The sequence below is a fragment of the Rhipicephalus microplus genome, chromosome 2 (assembly GCF_043290135.1).
Source record: "Rhipicephalus microplus isolate Deutch F79 chromosome 2, USDA_Rmic, whole genome shotgun sequence".
Classification (NCBI taxonomy): domain Eukaryota; kingdom Metazoa; phylum Arthropoda; class Arachnida; order Ixodida; family Ixodidae; genus Rhipicephalus; species Rhipicephalus microplus.
In genome coordinates, this window is record NC_134701.1 from 195,654,716 (window position 1) to 195,673,449 (window position 18,734).

At 43.7% G+C, this 18,734-nt stretch overlaps 1 protein-coding gene across 4 annotated transcripts in view; it reads right to left on the reverse strand.

Annotated features, from left to right (window-relative positions):
* Nucleotides 1-18,734, reverse strand: part of LOC119170511 (dopamine receptor 1) — a 593,104-nt gene that overhangs the window by 424,169 nt on the left and 150,201 nt on the right. The gene's annotated exons all lie outside the window — the stretch shown is intronic.

Sequence of the window (18,734 nt, forward strand, 5' to 3'; positions counted from 1 at the left end):
GTGTACACAACATAATGCTTTATTATTCACCAAATATGGTAGTGAGACGCGCATTTCGCTGACCTTTCATTATCACCGCTTTGTCGTCAGTGAAAGAAGTGACAGTGTTTCTTGGATATAATGCGCCGTGATTGTTTTTTTCTTTTACTCCCGCCATTTAACCACGATGACGTTGGCGCGGGATTGCTCGTTTTGATACTGGAGATGGTGTTCAAATTTTTCTCGGACCATGAGAGCTCTTAAACACTGCAACTGTGGCCGAAACTACGATTTAGAATGCCGCGCTCATAGAGCAGATCAGTGTCACCAATTATTAAACTCGCGTAGCGATCACATCAGGCGCTTGGCTGCTTCATCCCTTGCCCTCACCAACTCAGGAGTGGAGGCGGGGCTGGCGAGAGATGCTAGCTCCATTCTCACGGGTGGGAGTGGAGCTGGCTACGATGCGACAACGGACAAGCATCGACTTTAAAGAGCTTCACCCTTTAATTGGTAAAGAAGAAAATACAGGTAGGTTAAGCAGTTTAGGACAACCAGTTCACCATCCTGGGCATGGAAACTAGACTGGAGAGAGAGAGAGACAGACAGACAGACAGACAGACAGACAGACAGACAGACAGACAGACAGACAGACAGACAGACAGACAGACAGACAGACAGACAGACAGATAGATAGATAGATAGATAGATAGATAGATAGATAGATAGATAGATAGATAGATAGATAGATAGATAGATAGATAGATAGATAGATAGATAGATAGATAGATAGATAGATAGATAGATAGATAGATACACACATACACACACACACACACACTGTCAGTCACAGTTCATCATAAAAGACTGTGACAGTCATGCAGAAAATGTAATCTTGTGCGCACGAAGGCACACAAGAATTTCGAGAAAAAAATGCACGACTTATTGATTTCTTCTCCACAAACGAGATTAGCACATGGAAATAGATCGAGGAAATGGGTTATAGACAACGCGAATAACAGTAACGAACATCTACAAATGTAAAAGTAATTACGTAAGGACGTCTTTTATGCGTAAATAAAGACTTCAACGGCAAAATTTGCTAAGCCATTTGGAGAGAGTCGCACCGGTGATATGACAAATCATTCAGGTTTGAAGAGAGGCGCATATTCGTAGGTTCGTTACAGGAGGTCACTGCCTCTCCTATCGGGGAGCTCAGTTCCATGGGACCTTATTACGGTCCTCCAACGAAAAACTGCAGAAAGCAGTCATTGCATGGGCACAAGAGGTCGCCGCAGACAAGCAGCCAGCTCGAAACCATTGAAATCTCTTTTAATAAAGTTGTATTCTCCTGAAAAGAGGCGCATCATGTTCCGTTCTGTGTTACAAGCTATGTATTCACCTTGAATACAGCCAATCTGTTGTTACTGTAATGCAGCGCGGTGCTTACCGCGGCCACCAGCAGTGCATGTGGGGATCCCACAGCCTCTATGAGGCCTGCTCGGCAGATGAGCACGAGTTTGGGAAGTGCCATAGAGTTTCTTATTTACACTAGAGGGAATTCTGGCGCTAGTGTCTATGGGAGCTGCAACACACGGCGCTTCAGCGAGCATGGGAATGATGGGTAGTACACACATTTGTTTAATATTCGTACTTGTGGCCTGCTTCAGGCTCCATGTGTGTTCATGTTGCTTGAAGTTGTTTTTTTTTTTCTCACGAAAACACAAATTAGCAAATGTTCAGTGGTTGCGCTTCAGCATCTTATTTTTTTAGACTTACCTTTCTAAATCGGGTCATGAAGTTCAAAATGGTTGAATCTTTCTCTCAAAACAAAACCGAAACACAACAATAAACGAAGCCGCAAGTACGATTCGCCGTCCGCAAGTACGAAGACTAGGCAAATGTGTGTACTACCCATCATTCCCATGGTCGCTGAACGATCGCAAAGCCAGAGTGGTGCCCCCTAGTTAATTTCGGGAAACTCTATGGGAAGTGCCAGTCAGAATGCCACAGAGACACATTAGTATTCAGCGTGCTGTTGGCAAGGACAACCAACTTCTATAAACATTTCGTCAAGAATATGGCACCAATTGAATACGCATCTTCTGTGGACTTGTACTATTACAGTTATGATTTCGCTTATGAAGTTGATTTGTGTGGTGCCCCCATGTGAAAACACTGGCGTTAACATATTCATTGAAGAATGATTGCACATGTGAATGCTTATATAAATTACTACAACAAATCAGCAAGGAAGAAAAAACAAAGAAAGAAACAAACAAACAATAACCACTCTTGGATTTCATTGTCTCAGATACTAGAACCTTTCCGGGATTGTAGCTGTAGACTGCTCTACGACTGATGCTACGATGCTGCCCTATTGAACCGAACTTTTACTCTACTTAGCATCGAAAACATTGGTGAAGGGTCATCATTGCTACAGAAAGGTGTTCCCTTATTGGTACCAACCTCTTATATTTCCTCATTTGTAAAGAAAAACATACAGAAAACTTTATTTTTTTTTCTGTGGCATGTTTGTGGAAAGATGTTGATGGCGCACTGTCTTAAGTTTCTTTCAAAATGTAATATATTTTTGCCACAAGAGCGGAAAAAAGATATGCGCAATCGGTTATGCTGAAAACAAAATTTCGAGCCATAGTGAATCAATAATAACGTGGAGTGCCACCCTTATCTGTTCCGCGGTTTTATTCGACATTGGCGATGAATTACACAGAATACATCAAGGCTGTGTACCTCAAATTCGTTTAGGTAAATGAAGACGTATTCTTTACGTTAAATTATTTTAGGATTTTTGTTTTAGTCTTGATTTTTTATATGAAAAATCTCGAATTTGACTCGGGAAACGTCTGTTTTTCTACATTGTAGGCGGTTATTTAGAAAAGGGCCTATGACAGAGCGGTGAAAGTTCCGTATTACTTCTTCAGCGTGCTTATTTAAAACTGCCAAAGGCTACAATAGTAGCACTTTACTATAAAAAGATACAGTTGCAATGACTTCAAGAAAACAGCATGCAATGAGAAGTTCCGAGGACATTTAAAAAAAGCATTTTTGATATTTCTTATACTTGTCCCACTTATTTTCTGTAACATCAGCCTCCACAATCAATAAAAAAAGCATGTTGAATAATGTGGCTTCACTCGCAGTTATTGCCCTTCAAATAATGCCCTTGGGCAATGATAGGCAAGTGGAGATTACCCTTCCTGCGTGTGCACCCTGCATAGGTATATATTGCGTGACTTTGACGAACAAAATATTTTGTAAGCATTTCTTTTGAATTCTCTATTTTTTGCTTTTGCTTTTTGCGGAGTACGTCGTACCAACTAGCTCAATGAACCGTTTTATCTAAACTAATACAAACGCGCACGTGCAAAAACGGTTGTATCGGTGAATTCGACGTCTCACGATCTTATTCATTCACATCGCAACAAACAAAAGTAAGAAAAAAAAAACATTCGTGTAACCGCACAAGATGGTGGTGCCTCTTTATTTTATGTAAATTCGGCTACACTAAATGGAGCTTGAAGATCGCGGCGCGATTGCGAATCGACCGCGGTATGTCAGAAAACTGCGCATGGCAGCTTTGTTGTGGGCAATCCCCATATGGTGAAGGAATGCTCAGCTGTTTGCAGACTAGTGGTTTCTTTTAGGGGTGAAGCTATTTATAGGGGCACCCGTTCGTCCCTCGTAGCCGTTGTAGTAGTGTGTAACAAGTATAACATTTTGTCCTTCAAGTTGGTGCTGATGAGAGATTTCTTCTGTGCGTTGTTGAACAATAAAAGATAGTGCTCAATGTACATGCTAAGGGGGCTGCTAAGGGGGAATGAGAGAGAGGAGAATTCGGCTTTTAGTTAATGCGCACGCTGCGAATTTTTGTATTGTTCAAAAACGCACAGAAGACAAGAAAGGGTTGCTAGGTTATACTTGCTGGGCGTAACCTCCTATGTTTTAGAAAGGTTTAGCTAGCGTTGGGCCGCAGTGCCATTAATACAGTGAACTAGTATACGCCATGAACTCGAGGTGGTTAAAAGTGGGAAGTAGACACGAAGCGCAATTCGTAAGAAAGTGTGCGTGTGCCTCCTCTAGTTCAGTCCTTGGAATGTCCGCTGGATGGCGGTGCTTCTATATGAGGAATATATGATGAAAATATGCGAGATGTTGGTACTTGGAGTGTTGAATAGATGGACGAACGGACACACAGACAGATGCATGGACGGACGCACGGATGACTGCACGGACGGATGGACGCATGGACGGACGCAGGAGCAGACGCATGGACGAAAGCAGGGACGGACGCACAGATGAACGTGCGGACGCACCAACAGACGCACGCATGAACGGGTGGGTGGACGCACGGGCGGCCACACATACGTACGCATGGATGGACTGAGGCAAGAATGAATGAACGGACGGATGCTTCGCCCCACTATCTATCATTCACTCCGTGGATATGCTGCCAATTTTTAATCGTGCGATATGCTTGCCGAACCGTATTTCCGCGTAGTTTCTTTTTCGTATGGTTTTGATTCATTAGTATTCTGTAAATATCTTGTATAGTTCTCTTTGGTATTGTTTTTAGTATATTTCATCGAGATCCTAATTTTGCTACTGTAAGTTGGTACCACTTTTAACGTGCGCACCAGGTGTATCTTGCAAATGCGCGTATCATAATATATCTATGGACGCATGGTGGTCGGGATGAACAGTGCAGGCGATACCCAGAATACGAGTAAAAAGCGTGCATTCAAGAATAAGCAAGCCATAATGTGAAGATTCTAGAAAGTTTAAAAGCAGCAAATACACGCAAGCCCGACGGTTCAAACTCTGGCCACGCAAATTTTCGCAACCTAAGCTAAAGAACGAAACTAACCAAACTGTAATCTATTCGATGAACTTGCGTACTAAAAAGGATAGAAGAGGGGCAATGAACGTTATGCGTCCAATGGCACCCCGTTTATGTAGTGCTTAGCGATTTAATAAGGCGGCATATGAGCAGGGTCACTAACCTCCCGGGCAAGTGATCACATAATAAAAAGAAAAACACTGTGAAGCTCACAGAAACGGAGGCAGAAGGAGGTGGTGACAAACTACGTCATTTTTTGCAGGCGTCTGACAGTGTTCCGCCACGAAAATTCCACTCGCCCTAATGTCGGTGTTCTTAAGTGAAACAGGACGGTTATGTTATGCATCGCAAAGTCCAAGTTCTTTTGCATAATTTATCAGCTGTGTTAAGTTTAGAGATTATGCAAAGTTTTCCATAAGTTACAGTTGAGCTTGGGGGGTACGGAAGCTGTATACTGAGTATTAAATTACGACCTTCTCTCAGCCACATAGAACCGCATATGTCGCTTTCGACCCATTCGGAATGAGGCACATCTACTTTCTCGCATGAACTGACAAAGACGTATGCATAAGTCTTTGTCCTTCTTTAGAAGGGACATAGAAGAATGAGAGCTTCTCAAAAAGATATCAAAAGTACATGAAATAGATGTATACGAAAGTATAAAAGTGTATGAAAGAGACGTAGAAAGAAGTGTCTGTACACGCTCTCAACGAATTTTAGTCAAAAGAATATGTGCGCTCGCGTCAGTGATTTCTCAAAAAACGCACATGCGCTCTCCAGGCAGATGAATCCTCACGGCGTAACGTCCAACAAGAAGTGTGAAGAAAATGATTATGAATATTTGCTGTCTCACGTCCATGGTTAAAAAAACGCACATGCGTGGATATTGTAGCGAAGAACATGGTCAGTGATTGGCAGATCAATTACAAAGCAGCTCTAAATAATAATAATAATAATAATAATAATAATAATAATAATAATAATAATAATAATAATAATAATAATAATAATAATAATAATAATAATAATAAATCAGTAATTTAAAGGAAACCATATTGTACTGCATACGATGTGCTCAAAGAGAAAAGTAATAATGTGTGGAGTTTAACGTCCCCAAACCACCATATGATCAGCAGAGACGCCGTAGTGGAGGGCTCCGCAAATTTCAACCTCCTGGAGTTCTTCAATGTGCACCCAAATCTGAGTACACGAGACTCCAGCATTTCCACCTGAATCGAAAACGCTGCCACCACAGCCGAGATTCCATGCCGCGACTGCATAACGAGCTCACTAAACATTTCTACCTGTGTAGAAGGATTTTCCGTCCACCTCACAAAAATCTAACCCGGCCCCAAGCACTTACATTAAGGCTTTTGCAAACGCGGATGTAACCTACCTTGAAAATGTTACACATCATGTACCCTGACCTATACCGAAGTAATCTTTGTCCACATTGTGGGGAAATAGCTTCATTAGAACACATGCTCTGGCAGTGCACCAAATTCGCTCATTTATCACACATCACCTCTGCCAGATGGGTGGCGGCAATCCGCAGCTCGTCCTTGGCAGATCAGCTCTGGGCTGTCCACCAAGCCCGCGAGGCGGCTGAGGAGCTTGGCATCTCAGTCCCCACGTGGGAGCTGCCCGCAACACAGTGATCTGTGTTTTGGAGGACCAAATAAAAGTTTATCTAATCCAATGCTGCGGGTCAGCAGCCGAGCACCTCAGCTACTGGACCCCCGTGGCGGGTCTCAAAGAGAAAAGTGAATGTGATAGAAACACTGGTGAAGTTTTGCATGGAAGTTACGCCCAGACCACTAATGCACATGTGAAGCGGTAAAGCTAAACTAGTGAGCCCGACATGCCTATTTTATGTTCACGAAATCCTATCCAGAACGTAACAGATTTACTAGAGCAATCATCTCGAGAACCCCCCCCCCCTTTTTTTTTTCAATCGCCGTACCAGCGGTGGCCACATTTTCGATGGGATCGAAATGCATGAGCCTGAGACCTTTGTGTATAAAAGTGCGCTTTAAAGAATCCCTAGGTGGTTAAACTTTCGAGACACCTCCACTACAGCGTCTCTTCATATTAGATGCGGAGCATCTAATACTCGAGGCTTGTAGTGCGGCGCCGTCCGCAAGCTTCCTCCTCCTTCTTCCACCATCTGGGCATCCCTTCCTCCTCTACACACCGCGCGCGCTTCACTCCTCCACCATCTGTGCACCCTTCCTCCTCTACACACCGCGTGCGCTTCTCCTCTTCACGAGCATTCGCTAGCTGTATAATGTAGCGCGCATGCGCCGTCACGCTTCGAGAACATCGGCAGCTGACGCGCGCGCATGCGCCGTCGCGCTTCGAAAACATCGGCAGCTGACGCGCGCGCATGCGCCCTTGCGCTTCTCCCCCTTCTCGAACATTCGACAGCTGACAGTGCATGCGCCGTCGCGCTGTATATATACTCAAGGTCGGTGCTCGCTCGCTCAGTTGCCGCTCGTCGGTCTGTTTGTACGGCGCGTCGACGTCCGAGGTCGCAATGATCGACGTCCCTTCGACCAGCGCCGGCCAAAGTGTTGGCGGAACCGCAACCAAGTCGTCGTCCGAAGACAAGGCAGCGCGGAGAAGAGCTCGCGACGCCGAACGTAAACGTCGGTGTCGAGCGGAAGATGCTCAACTTAGAGAACGTGAAGCCGCTGAGAGACGTCAGCGTCGAGCAGCAGCACCGGATTCGGCCGCTTTGAAACGTAAGCGTCGACAAGAGGACCCGGACTTTAGAAAACGGGAAGCCGAGTGCAAGCGTCGGCGACGAGAGGCCGATCCCGATGCTGCCCGCGATAGTCGAATACATGGCGTCGCGACACTCGCTGAAACGCGCAACGCACGACGACTGCAAACTCCACCAACCGACCACCATTCGCGGAACCTGCATCGACCACGTCTTTGCAAATTTCGACCTACGACCGCTGCAACCCGAACCACTCACTCTTCACCTTACCGACCAAAAAGCCATCGTGCTCAAAGTTCGTCGCAATAAATAAACACCGCCCTTTCGCATACGTGTCGTACGTGTTCACTCATTTAACACCCCTCCTACAACCACGTTAACCAATTTAGCCAGCGACCCAAGTAAGTCGCAATTTAACACCCCATTTCACAACCACGTTAACCAATTTTGGCATCGACCCAAGTAAGTCGCACTTTAACACCCCGTTAACCAATTATATGCTCCGCATCCTCCTCAGTGTTCCCCCGAGGGAAGCTGCGGGCAATTTTTGTCGTTTCGGGACGTTATGCCCTGAGAATTATTATTATTATTATTATTATTAATTATTATTATTATTATTATTATTATTATTATTATTATTATTATTATTATTATTATTATTATTATTATTATTATTATTATTTGGATCGCCATACTGGAGGTGGTCTATACTACGACCCTGTTTACACAAACAGTCTTGGTTTTTACAGCATAATTCGACAGTGCGCACTGTAAACAGCTAAACAAGTTAAAACATCGGTAACGTACTTTGAGTTTGTTGCCTATGGGGTGACCACACTCACAGTTTTTTTTTTTCTGTTACTCCCCAAGCTAGCTTAGTTTGGCGCCTTTATAAAATTCTGAACACGTTCATGCATTGACAAAGCCAAGCGTCATTCACTGATGGTCATCGGCATCGTTTCACAGCACCAGCTTCTATGTGGGCACTGGATCGATCGGTTGTAGGCGAGATAAAAATATGGGAAATCACGTGCTTCGCCTCAACCTCGCCAATTTTTCTCGAAGTCGGGGACCGCTCGCGTCACTGATGCGTCTCACGCACGACACATTCTAATCTCGAGTGCACACATGTTCGAATAGGCCAGGCTGAGTGGCCACAGCAGCCAGGTACGTGCACAGCCTCGAGTGCTATGCCGACTGAAAGAAACACAACGCCCTCGTCATATGGCAAGACAGGCAAACATACGCGACCCTGCTTCACTCCGTCTGGAGCATATCAGCCTTGGGGCAAACCATATTCACGTCCCAACGTATACGATTCATCATCGCTGATCACGTCACGTCCGCGAGAGCTCAAATCTATCACTCTCGTAAACGCCTTACCGCGTGTACACCTGTAATCTCGACGTCTGTAGTCACCTGCTGTCGGGCGATGTACGCAAGCTGTGGTGAGCAAGTGGGTGTATGACGCCACCTCAATGGTGCCACCTATTGAGCAAGTGGGTGTATGACGCTGCTTAATAAACCCAGTACCGCTCAGGTCGACGCAGCGTTACGCAAGGTGTCTGAGCTCGTATTGTCCCGATGTAGACTACAGTCAAGGCCAATATTTCAGATAAGGCTGGAAGGAAAATAAAAGAGTGGAGAGGGCATCGGGTCAAGTAGACAGACTGGAGTCTATTAAGCTTGGTTATATCTGGTCTGCTGAGAATAGGTTGAGGTCTGTCGGCCCAATACATGACCTCTGCGACGAAGCAGGTGCAGCATATTGGCTGAGTGCGTTCATGAGTCCAGGTAGCTGCAGCTTTGGCTGCGCCGAATGCGTGCTCTGACGTGGGCAACTCGTGTCGGACTGATACACGTTTATTGGTTTAGGTCTTGTTGCGCGATGCTCCCCACTAACCTTTCCTACGCCCCCCCCCCCCTTTCATCATTTACACTCAAGGGACTAAAGTCTAGCAAAATATAATAATACAGACACACCAAGCAAAATATGTTATGTGCATCACTTTAACGCAAAACTGTTGAGCCGAATTGGTCGAGTGGTTGTGGTGCGCTAATGCTAAGCACGAAATACATTGATAAATTTACAGCATTGCCACATTCACCTGAAAGGTTAAACGCAAAAGCTTTCATCATCGAAATTAAAACTAAAGAAACAACAACGCGGAATTCTAAGGTTTTAAGCGAAATAACAATCATGAGTCACGGCATGATTGCTGCCATTTCACCATGGACGTCCCGCGTTTCGATAGAAGCGAAATGCGAAATTGCCTGCGCTCACAGTTTTAGACGCACGTCAAGGCGGTCAAAGTAATTTCAGAGTTTATTTTGCAGAATACCACTCACCTCAGACTTTTGGCCCATCAATACCTTTCTTTAAATTTTATAGCACGATTTAGTAGGGCAAGTTAACCTTCGAGCAATCGCTTTCAAACGGCAGAATTCTGAAATATCTCGGAACTTCCATATTACAAGCAATAAATTGGTTATGAAATCAACAAAAATAAAAGTATACTTCGTACGTCAAATTTTCGGCTTGTCAGAAAAAGCGACAGTTCATACGATAATATATTTGACCGCAGAGTCCCAAGCTAAGCTTCTTTCTGCGGATGAAGTAACGTAGGTTTTGATGTGACAGCAGTCGAATTGCAAAAAAAAAACCAAAAACTAATGCCTGGCAAAGGTAGCTATTTCGGGACTTATAAAATCTCCATTTTGAAGAGTACGCTGTTGCCCCCAGTCATCCTCTTTTAAAAGCGCCAGGTAGTACCGCCAGTGCAAGACCACATTGAGTCGCACCTTGAGCTAAATCCCACAGGCAAACTTTTTTATTTTCTGTCTTTTTAGACGTCAAGTTGATAAGCGTGGTTGTTCTTTTTTTTTACCTTTCCCTAACTGGGAAGCGCCCAGTTAGAAGTACATCACCCGTACGTCGTCTCTTGCGTGAGTTACCTGCCCGGCACATAATCGGATTAGGCGATTTGCCTTGTCACCACTTGAGACGAGCCGACGGAGCGTTCCAAAATTACGCATACGGGGGTTTTCCTCGCGGGCAATTGATTTCAAAACGCGTCATTTCCACTCTACCAGCCGCACCAGCTTTTTCAGGCGTTCGATGTTGTTCGAAATATAGACCACGTTAAAAAAACAAGCCACTGCCAAACAAAAATTCCAGAAAGAAGTTATATACTGAGCTTTGAATACAATCTTTTTTCCTCGAACACTGAATATGGAATCCAACGGGCACCCACCATTCGCGCTGCTTCGTCTCACAAGAAAATGGATTCCCAATCGAACCAGCGAAGCGAAAGCATATAACCATCCTCTTACTATGCACTGCTCTCTCTATTAGTCAGATACACTGTGTCACGTATCTTTTCGAAGTACGTATTCTTGTCATGCACCCTATTTTAGCATATACCTCCTTTGTCGCACACCTCATCAAACGGAAAGAAGAGAGCCTGAGGCTCAATTCAGTTAATGTCTTTAACAACTTTTGTCGTATATGCGTTATTATCCGAGTATTCTTATTGACGTAAGCCACCATCCAATTGGAAATACTCTCGCTGGCGACCTATACCTCTCAAGATGAGCAGCGACGCAGAAAATTGCGCCCAGGAATGGTGTACAGGGGCGCGCGACGCAAGACTGATCCGCCGCTGTGTGGAAGCTGCTTCTTCGAGCACGCTCTGCATTCTATCTTCATTTCTGCAGATCCCGTTCCATCACTGTTCTTTTCTTTACAAGCCCTGCGTATACGTTTTGAGGGCAAGTGGCAAGAAGATTGCCCCGCCATAGCATCGACGATCTTCATCACCAAGACCATCTGTTCCGAATGGATCGCCGTGGAATGCGGCACACACACAAAGGAGACATAGTAAATCGAAAAAACAAGAACATGTTTCGTCGACGAGCATCGTCAAGCTAAGGATACCATACAGGGCGAGTTGGCGCGCGCCTTGTTTGTGTAGTCGATAAAAATACTTTGGAAATAAGCACAGTGGAGACAGGGCCGTATGCGTGAAGAAACACGCACTGCCACAAGCTGATTGGAATACCGAAATGGACTGCACGAGTTGCACTGTGTATCGGAGTCTTATGAAACACATAGGACTGAGCTCCGTAGACTCGGTGAATGTGATTTATCGCTTATGTGGTTGAGAAGTAATCGTATATACGTATGGAACAGCGAGGCAATGTTTGGTGTTAGTCATTCCATGCGCCGGAACCTAACGGAAAGACATGAGCGCGGTAAGTGTCGAGAGAAACCTAAAGGCAATTAGGCTACACTCTCTAGTTACAAAAACAGCCTGCAAGGACGTTTCGGAACATTGGAGACCGCCGCACCCCAATACGTCTCCAGGCAATATTTACCTATGCAACTTAGAAGTGTGGCAGCTTGGGCTAGTTGTGCAATCTATGCAATTTGTTTCGAAGTCTGAGCTGCACATATACATTTCAGTGACTTGCTTGGCATTACCTGAGCCATTGGCACGTTGAGAAACCTGCTTTAGCCACGCAATCGATTGTGTTCTTTATTCTTGAGTGCTAATCAATCGGTTATGTGATTTAAAGTCAGAAAATGAATATACGATTCTTTGGCACGTGGTGGAGGGGGAGGGTAACTACTCGGGGTTCTTTAACGGGCACCTAAATCTATAAGTACACGGGAGCATATCGTATTTCGGCCCCATGAAAATGGGGCCGCCGTGATCAAGAATTAAACTCGTGCTCACGAGATTGGTAGTGCAACACGTCCAAAAAAAGTTTTCGCGCTCTAATTAACTTTTCGAAATGGTCTACCAACTAGCCCAACAACAAGTTCTCTTGCAACACGTCAGCTTACGGCGGTTCAGAATGTTCGATTAATTAAAGCAGTCATGGTTCTTGCGCGAAAAAAAAAACTAACACTTTGATTCACTTGTAACTCGGTTTTTCGCAGTCATTAAGGTGTATATGTATAGTGACTACATCAACTATTGCGCGCATAGTTGTGGCGTGCAGGTATTCCAAGAAATCTTAGTTAATTCAATGCTTTCGCTTTGAACTCTTTAGAAGCCAAGAGGGAGCTGTATTGCCTATATGCTTTGCTTATATATAGATACTGCTTTCCAAGAGAACATAGCCCCTCGCACTCAGTTTCATACGACTCCAGTTCACCTGTTATAAAATAATACAGTAATTGCCTCTGAAAGCAGAAACTTTAGCCATGCTGCATTGTTCAAAATATTTCGTTACCATGTTTGGCTGCAAGGTCGCAAAGAATGATCGAAATGAAAAGTACGTGCTAAATACTTGAACAAGTGGAAGTATGTGAGCGTATTACCGAGCAGTAACTATTACCAAAAACTTTTACATTGTGTGTTGACTGAACGCTAAAGTGCGTTAACACATTCAAGTCGCTGAAACATGGACCAAGTTGAAGCTCAACTTTGTAGTAGTTGTTTTTGTTGTGTAGACACTCTTCAATCAACGCTTCTTTTTTTCTTGCGTTTCTTTGACCCCCTCTCTCCGTTTCTATAAAAAGCAAGCCAATAAACACAGCCATCGTGTCGTCACTTTCTTTTGCCGCGGCGCGAAATTCGCTTGGAAAGTTCTCCTTATAGAAACCACGTTTTAGGAGTAAAAAACTGATTCGCACATGGCACGAACAATGAATGAAAGCGATCAGTTGCCCGTACCCGCACATCTGCCTTGCCCTATAACACCCTTCCAAATTCAGCAAAACAAGACTCCAAAGCTGAAACTTTCTAAACCCGACGCACCGTCGCTTGGATGATATTACTTATAGTAGCGCGAATAACATCGTCACCCGCTGGTTGCAAACCGCCAAAAGTACCAGGCATACAAAGCCATCTGCCGCGACTTTCATTCAATGGAGTGTATTCTTTAAAAAAAAAAATGTTTCTCAACTTGAAGACGCTACAGATCAGTCCAGCCTTGTTGTCTTGGAGTTGAAATACATATTTTTAGAAGTAACAAGAGAATTACTATATAAACGTATATCAGGCTGTGGCATCTATAACGACAATATGACGCAGTCGTATTCACGCCAATGTTAAACTGTCGAGAATAACGTGAGAACATTTTTCACTCGACCAAAAGGGTCTCATACGCGCCACAAAGATTGCGCCAAGCCCTTGCGGCCAGTCGGCCGCTATTGTGCCTTCACTGCTCGTCGACGTCATATCTACCACGAAGCAGCCAACAGCAGCTCATTGTGAGGGAAGTGGCTCAACGTCGCCTCCCATTGTTAGTTGAGCGAATGAAGAGTTAATAGTGAAAAAAAAATGGACGCGGTGTGCGCGCGGCTGCCCTGGAGTTTGATGAAAGGACTTTCTGGAAAGGCCGCATTCGAATTGGACGACATTACCGGGTTTTTTTTATGAAAAGCAGCTTTGACCAAAATAACGCGTATTCGGCCTTCCGCTACGGCGGGGAAAATTGAGAAAAAGAAAGTTGCGAGATTTAGGCAAGTGTTTGAGCGCTATGAGTTAGTCGAACGGGAAATGAAAGCTCGGTCTTTTCGCTATCTACAAGGGGTCAAAAGTGGTATGGGGTACTGGTAAAAAAAAAAAACGCACTGTAGTCAAGTTTGTTTTATGCTAATATCACCGTTAAATGTGTCATGATGGAAATAATGCTAATGCTGATGCTTCTTTTACTTTTAGTGGGTCCATGATAACTTTAAAAATAAAAGCTAAGAAAGGCACTGCACTAATAGTTTAGGTAACATTTTTTTAATACGGTGCAATAACAAGACCTCACCACTCTTACGAAGCTAGGTTGGCGATTAGAGTCTCAACAGACTGTCTGGATGAGAATAGCGATCTAGCGCCATTTGTATGTATAGTCCTGTGATTCTCTTACGACTTTTGATGAAGCCTTACACACAATAATCTATCGTTTAAAGTACTTAAGCCAAATGGGTCTGGCGCCCTTCATTCATACCTGGCCTTTACGTCATTAAATGCCACATACCATCATCCTTAAAGGCCCCACCACAGTGGTCTAGTGGATAAGGTACTCGGCTGCTGACCCGCAGGTCGCGCGATCGAATCCCGGCTGCAGCGGTTGCATTTTGCGATGGAGGCGGAAATGTTGTAGGCCCGTGTGCTCAGATTTGGGTGCACGTTAAGGAACCCCAGGTGGTCAACACTTCCGGATCCTCCCACTACGGCATCTCTCATAATCGTATGATGCTTTTAGAACGTTAAACTCCACAAATCAATCAATCAATCATTATTAAAGCAGACATGAAGCGCAAGTAACTATGCCACAATAACAATTTCTCTTCATCTTTTCCCGAACGATTTGAACTTAATCATTCATAGGCATGCACTTACTTCATCAATTATAATTTTATTCCTAAATCTTTGCTGCCTGCACTAAAAATATTGACTTTAAATCTAACTACAAGCCAACCTCATATCCGTAAGCAATAATTGTGATGCCTACCCGATATGCCCGATTCGCGGTGTAAGATACAAGCTTACAGCATGAAATTACTGCAACCTAAACAAAAACGGTCACGTTGTCAACGAAGTTTGAAATGTGATTCTTCAGTTTGCTCTATTTCAATGGCTGCCACTTTTAGAATAACCAACTCCCATATATGTCAATATGTTGCAGTTTGACTCTCAACTTACTCTCAACTTGCTCTCAACTTACTCTCAAGATTACTCTCAACTAGTGCGAGTGATACTAGTTGTTCACGATGCAAGTTATTCGAGTAAAATAGTCAACACGGACTGACGAAGTCATAATTTACGTGAATTATCATCTGCGCCACGTTTACGGCTTTCCCGCACAGACCACATCGTTAACAGCGTATAGCTCATCTCGAAGAAGCCTACGGCTCATAAACCAAACTGGCTCTTACTTTTACGACCCTACTGGTAACGTCAGTAAAGCTTAATAATTGACCCGTTAAAAACTAACAGCGAGGCAAGCACGAGCATCCGAGATCTCCGTTATGGAGTTACACGGGATGGTCCACCACGTATATTGCCAATAATTTCGGAGTCAATGCCGGACAAGCTTACGCATGCATTCGCACGCAAGCTCGCGCACAAGATTGCCCATACCTTTACGAGCAGGATTATAAAAGCCCGATTGTAAGATACTGCATGGAAAACTGCTCGCAAGAGTAATGATTCGTGCCATACTGAATATCGTAATAGCATATTGAGAAACAGTTAACACTGCTTGCATAAAATTACGACGGAAGCAGCAATAAATAAAGTTAACAACAGCATGCTGTAAAAATTATTTACGCGTCTCTAGAGAGTGACTTAAATGGAGGAAATGTGTAGCTGATGATAACTATCCCGGTTTTAATTTGCAAAGTCCTCATATCTACGATTATGAGGGCCGCCGTAGGGGAGGGTCGGGGAATAAAGACCACGGGAGAATCGTTATCGAGTGCGCCTAAATCTATAATAAGCAAATTAGCCTGCAGCATCTTGGTGAATATGTAGTTGCATCATAAAAAAAAGGAAAATTCTCGTTTTATGCTTCCGCTTTTTCACGTTCTAGACTTGAAGAATGTTCTCAAAGCACTTATAGAATGTTGCGCAGATACAAAGAAATATTATATGAAAGCAAACAGTGGCAGATCTCCTAGCCATAGCTCTAAAACAACGTCATGCTCAATTACTTGATTTGCTTTTGGCGATAAAGATTCACTGTTGAAACTTCAAAGCTGAGGAGACCATTTTCATTCTATTCATAGAAGGGGACTGTTGAATGAGAGGTTGGATGTGAACCACTTCACACACAAAAAAAAAGTTGTTGAGAGAGTCAGACCGATTGAAATATACTACTTTCGTGTGACGTCATAATGATGTAAAAAAAGTAAGGCCAGCCCAAGCAACGGCCTGGATCGAGGTTATTACTTCAGGCCACTACTGGGAGCTGTGGTCAATAAAAGCTACAACGACACTTACAGCTTTTCCGTTATATTTTTGGTTCATGAAGTTGCTAGGCACTGGTGCGTCCACCTTAAAATGGGCGCGCTTTTCTGGCTGAATTTCGTTTTAAACACGCATTTTATGGTAAAGGGTAACTAAATAATGCGATGGCGTGAACTTCAACGACGAGAATAGCGGTATTATTCCAACCTTTGCAATAAACGCGCTAACGTTAGTTCAAGTATGTAGGTAGAAATTTAAAGCTTTTAGAAAAAAGTAATAGGTGGAGACGTGGGTGCTTTGTTTTTAAGAAATGATTGGGCCTATTTATGATAATGAATGCCCAGATGCTACCTCTAACAAGAGTGTAAACTAGCGAAATGAATAAGTTTCAACAAATATCATTCAAGCAAACGACAGAGAGAAATCACCCCTTCATTCTAAAACAGACTGCGCATGCGTACACGGGCTCAAAAAAGAAGTTAGCCTCCCGCAGCCCTGACTTTCTTCATGTGTCCTTGTATGCATGTCCCGTCTGTCTCTGTCGTGCTGCAACTGTCTTGGCGTGGACAGGTTCAGGTTCATAATAGATCGGCTACTCCACATCTATAAGTTCTGCAGCGAGGGAAAAAAAACGAAGAAGGTCACCCGACATGAACAATGAGCCTCAGACAAAAACAAAAACAAAATAGCGAACTTTGTTAGAATAAATGCGCACCAACCAGCCTATATCTCTGTTATTTCAAAGAAATGCCCCATTCAACCACCGATAAAGAACAAATTTATAATCGTGCCTTGCACTTATCGAGAATACTTTCATCCTATTTATAGCATTGTGGCTTAATTTGTTCTCCCACTACATTGACAGAATACTCTCGAACCGAGACAAACTAGCCGAGACCTCAGTCACTCAGAACAGCACAAGCATTTGATATATGTATTGGAAAATCGCTGCGGAATTCGCGCAAACTTTCAATCTTCTAAGTGCACTTTCTGATTAGCAAGTCACCTCCCACGACAGCGTTCTGTAGAAATTAGTCAGAATTTTCTCTTAGAGACAGTTTTAGCACTAGATCATATTTTTAGAAAGGCGGAGCGGTGGAGAGTCCCGTACACTCCCTGACTAAGGAGCATTGGTCAAGATGCCGTAGTGACTTCATTGGCTTTCAAGTTAATGTGGCGTCATATGTTTTGCGCACTCAAAGTCACCGTTAGCATAGCCTTTCATCGCGTTAGGAAGAAGCCTATACATACACTGTCAGGCTCAAATTACGCTAGAAGCATTCGTATTCCAAGTGTTTGAATGATATATCAACTTATTCAACGAAACGCGGTAATTTTTTTCCCAAAAAACAACAACAACAAAAAACAGCCGGCTGCACCTTTTTGGTGCAACCCACTTGTTTTTGTGCTCCATCGCATAGGGTACACCGATTGAGATTTTCCTTTTGTTAAACTTTTGTGTACTTTCTTTCCTCTTCTCACATTCTATATAGAGCTTTTACTCACCGCTACATCACTTTAATGCAAAGTGGGGTTGCGATTGAACTTGTAGCTTCTAAGCAAACATCGAGAATAAGCTCTGGGGCATAAATAGATTGCATGCTCTGGCAGAACCAACCAAACCAGCATTTTATTTATAAACCCTGCAACCTTTTACAAAAGCGTGCAGGAGCAGAACTATTCCGAAATAAAAGCTGTGAAGTCTCTCAGTCGACGAAAGAAAAGAAGTAAGTACCTGCATCTCAGGTTACGGCAATGTATTTTCTCTTGCGGTCTGGTGGTGGGTACATATCCACTAATAAAAGCACTCACTACAGAGATCGGCTGCACAGAGCAAACGGATTAACCAAAGGCACACGAGGTCAAACGACGAGATTCACATCTGCTACAACGGATGCGCTTTAGCTTAGTTTGGCTTAGTTTAGTTTAGCTTAAAGCTTTACAATTGCGCCAGCAACAGGTGCGGCGCAATACACAGATGAAACGTGCTTGAAACATGATTTCATAGATACATAACTGGTGCAGTAATTCATACCACGCAAGTGTTACGCAATTCATGTGGATGTACACAGCTCTGGGAAAAACAGTTATATAAGTCCCATTAAATGCGTTACCTTTTTCCCCCAGGAGATAAGTGTTAAGCTATGCCCGCGCACGTCCGGATTCAAGACAATTGCATTTGCATCCCTGTTATACGTGCAGTATTAAAACTTCTAGTCGTGATGATGGCGAAACACGGGAGAGCCTTTTT